Source organism: Jaculus jaculus, chromosome 22 (genome assembly GCF_020740685.1).
Source record: "Jaculus jaculus isolate mJacJac1 chromosome 22, mJacJac1.mat.Y.cur, whole genome shotgun sequence".
NCBI classification, from domain to species: Eukaryota; Metazoa; Chordata; class Mammalia; order Rodentia; family Dipodidae; genus Jaculus; species Jaculus jaculus.
This window is the reverse complement of record NC_059123.1, coordinates 2,269,606-2,273,621: the sequence shown is the minus strand read 5'-3', so window position 1 is coordinate 2,273,621 and position 4,016 is coordinate 2,269,606. Positions and strand designations below refer to the sequence as shown.

Genomic DNA, 4,016 nt, shown 5'->3' with positions numbered 1-4,016 from the left:
TTTATCTCCCCTGGATTAACAATCTGGCAGCCTTGTCCACCCGGTACTGGTTTTTGAAAGTATGACAAGTGCAAGAAAGAGAGGGTCATTGGATTTGCAGCATGGAATTTTGGAGATGACCCTGAGGAAACGTGGAAAAGGGTCATGGAGAACATGGAAGGGGGTGGGGTGGGTCATGGCATGGAACCCTGTGTTGCATTGGAAAGGCCAGGATTTTGGAGATGCCAGGACTATGCGACAGCCACTCCATAGGGTGTGAGTGTTATAAGCTGGGCATTCTTCCAGTATGCTCCTTCTCTTCTTTATCCACTGAGGTGTAATAGGCTGTTCTACCAGCTCCTGCACCATGGACACAAACCCCGCTTCCATGCCTTCTCTGGCATGATAGCCTCTGTCCCCTTCAATTGTGAGACAAAATAAACCTCTTCGCTCTGCATTTGTTTCTGTCACAGTGATGAGAAAAGTAACTGGTGGAAAAATTTGGTAACAAGATTGGGGCCATGCTGTTATCAACTAACCATGTGGTTCATAGGCCTTTGGAACTGGTTTTCAGAGGTATGGTGGAAGTGGGGGGCTGTCGGATGCTGTAGGAGATGTGGTCCTGTGGTGGGGAAGGTAAGGCTGTTATCCACATCCACGGTCAGGAAGCAGATAGCTGAGCGCTAATGTATGTGCACTTCCTCCCTTTATTCAGCCGAGGGGCCCCAACCCACAGACTGGGATACCCAAGTTCTAGGGTAAGGTCCTTCCCCCTCAATTAACCTAATCTAGAAACTCCCCCACAGACATGACCAGAGATTGGTCCTCTAGGCAATTCTAGATCCAATCAACTTGACTTTGTCATAAAGACTTAGAGACCACTGAAGAGCAAAAAAAAACCTATACCTAAGCCTTTACAGATGGAGTCCAGCACTGGAGGGATGGCTTAGCAGTTAAGGCACCTGCCTGCAAAGCCAAAGGACCCAGGTTTGGTTCCCCAGGACCCACTTTAGCCAGATGCACAAGAGGGGCACAAGCGTATACAGTTCATTTGTAGTGGCTGGAAGCCCTGGTGAGCCCATTGTCTCTCACTCTGTGTCAAATAAATAAAAATAAGATTACAGACAGAATCCAGTGATTTCAACCAGCTTTCCCCACCCACTTAAGGGAATAGACATAGTATAAACAAATGGCTTGGCGAAAATCAAATGTTCACATGCAAACAAATGAGACTGGAGTCTTAACTTGTACCATTTTTCTTAAAAGCCCTCAAAATGGAGTATAGACCATAAAACAGAAGCTATCTAAGCAGAAAAACTTCATGGCATTGGAAGTGGGCATGATTTCCTGGATATGACATTAGAATCACAGGAATCAGAAGAAAAAAAAATCAGTGCTCGCTTCGGCAGCACATATACTAAAATTGGAATGATACAGAGAAGATTAGCATGGCCCCTGAGCAAGGATGACATGCAAATTCGTGAAGCATTCCATATGTTTTAATTAAAAAAAGAAAAGATTAGACTAGATCATTTCAAATTTAAAAATGTGAATGTGTTAAAAGACACCCATAGTTGGATGTAATGGCACACAGCTATTTGGGAGGGGGAGGTCGAAGGGTCATGACTGGGCTCTACTGTGAAACACTGCTTTTCCCCGAAATGTGGCATAACCAGAGTTTACAGAAAGTCATAGAACAGAAGAAAAATGTTTGTAATACTATGACTGACAGACACTTTATGTCTCAGTGTGTAAAGAACGCAACAACAACAAAATCCCCAAACAGCCCAGTTCTAAACGTGGGCAATGTGGCGGTTCAGTTCCATTGTCAATCTGATCAGATTAGCAATCAAGAGACACTCTTCTTGGGCAGGCCTGTGCAGTTGTTTCCAGGAAGGATGAACCAAGGGAGGAAGTCCTTACCATGGGAGCCCTGGTTGCTGGATTAGATATCCTCTATGCAACAGGTCTAACTGGATCCCAGAGTAGGAAGGGCCAAGTAGCAGCACCAAGTCACCCAAGGCAAGGTGAGCAGGTCTACTGTAATGGGCAGCACAGGCCAGCAATGTTTGTGGCAGTGGAGTGACTGCTGTAGACCTTTGATGACCTCTGGTTAATCATGATGTTCCCAGAAGTGAAATAGACAAGAAGGTTACCAAATCCCTGCTTGACCTGCATAAGCAGAGACGCCCCAGAACAAAGGAATGAAAAGCTACTTTGAATCATACCAACAGAGAATCAAGACCTCTTAGCCAATTTCCAGATTTGAGCTAGTTTACAAATCCATTACTCATTGAATGAAGGTGTGGCCAGGTCCCTCTGAGAAAGGACCCTCCTACAACTCAAAGAGATGTGTTTTATTTTATCTATTTGCAAGAAGAGAGGGAGAGAGAGAGAGAGACTATGAGAGTGGGCTAACCAAGGCCTCTTGCTGCAAATGAACTCCAGATGCATGCACTACTTTGTACATCTGGCTTATTGTAGGTACTAGAGAATCGAGCCAAGGCTGACAGGCTTTTCAAGCACTGGGCAATCTCCTCAGCCCTCCAGAGTTTTAATATCAAACTTTCTCTTACCCTTCCCTAAGGGACCTGCTTATTATGGCTTTGTACTAGGGTAAGTGTACACTGGGGTACAAACCAAGTACCAACCAAGACTCAAGGGCTTTCTACTACAGTAAAATGTCTAGGAAGTTCAGCAGCGTGGGGTGCGCAGGGGGAGGCCCTTCTAAGGCAAAGGATATGTTGTTGCACCTAGGCCCTCCTACCACTGAGAAAGAAGCACGGCACCTGGGGCGGCAGCACATTTCTCGCTTGAGGGTGTTACCGCTGGCTCACATACTAAGTGACTCGGAAAGTTGCTAGTTCTGAGTGGGACCCAGAACGAGAGAAGGATCTTCAACAGGTCCAGGGTGCTCTGCCACTGGGGCCAGATGATCTAGCAGACACAATGGTACTTTAGATGAGTTATGTTCCAGTGAGGTGTGTTGACAAGAGAGGAGGCAATCCCAGAAGACCACGATGGCCTCATTTCCTAAAAATTAGCCTGGTGCCTTGATATGGCTGAATTCTTTGAGGGCTCCCCTTAGTTCTACATGGGCAGGTGACTGAGCAACATGATAATGATAAATTACTCCAAGGAAAGACTTCCAGTTTGGCTGGGATTATGCAAACATGAAAACATCAAGCACAATAGCCTATTACAATGGGAAGCTATTTTATTCTAAAATAATGGTAGAGAGGGCATTATCAAATATAGAGAAACCTTTGCTTTGTTGAGGAAATAAATCTCAAGCCATGGGTCCACAAACATAAACAAAACTGGTTTTGAGGATTGAGCCAGCAGGACTCCAGAGTTTAAGTAAGGAAAGGTTGCTACTAGATTTCTGTTATGGAACAAGAAACAAGTTTGTGCCACTTATGATGTAAGTTTCTTCATTTGAGTAAAACTGAAAACCTAAGAGATGAAGTCAAGGCAACTCCAAGACTTCTGATATGGTTGATTGGAAAATAGTCATTCTTCGGCTGGAAAAGCTCCTTTCACAGCATTGTTTCTGGGTTTTGTCACTGTCAACCAAGTTGGGGAAAAATATTACAACATGCTTTAGTAAATGGGACTCCATCAAAGCTGTTTTCAGCTAACTCATAAAAGACATTTAAAAATGCAAAAGGAAGTGATGCTTTCTTCTATTTCTTCAATCAAATTTTCTTGACTCTTTTAAGTGTTCTATCATTTTTATTAGACAGAAAAGAATGAATTGGTTGAGATTGCATTGGAAAGAGTTTGAATTTCTTTCTTTTTGTTTAAGTAAAAATTAATGATTTGCTAAAATCAGAGTCATCTCTAATTTTTAACAATTACAAAGTCTAGCAAAACTTTTATTCTTTAGTGTGGGAAACATCCCAGAGTGCTCCCTATTTATTGTCATGCTGTGTGTGGCTACACAACATACTCCTCTTTGCTTTTCACATTAAATTTTCATTTTATTTTTAGTTTTACGAGGTAGCATCTCACTCTAGCTCAGGCTAACCTGGAAT

The 4,016-nt window shown here is 43.3% G+C and overlaps 1 non-coding gene across 1 annotated transcript; it reads left to right on the top strand.

Moving 5' to 3' along the window:
- The first annotated feature begins 1,372 nt into the window (after window positions 1–1,372).
- Window positions 1,373–1,479, top strand: LOC123456439. The gene has a single exon (XR_006634538.1). It is a non-coding gene; the product is annotated as a U6 spliceosomal RNA (small nuclear RNA).
- Window positions 1,480–4,016: the final 2,537 nt, after the last annotated feature.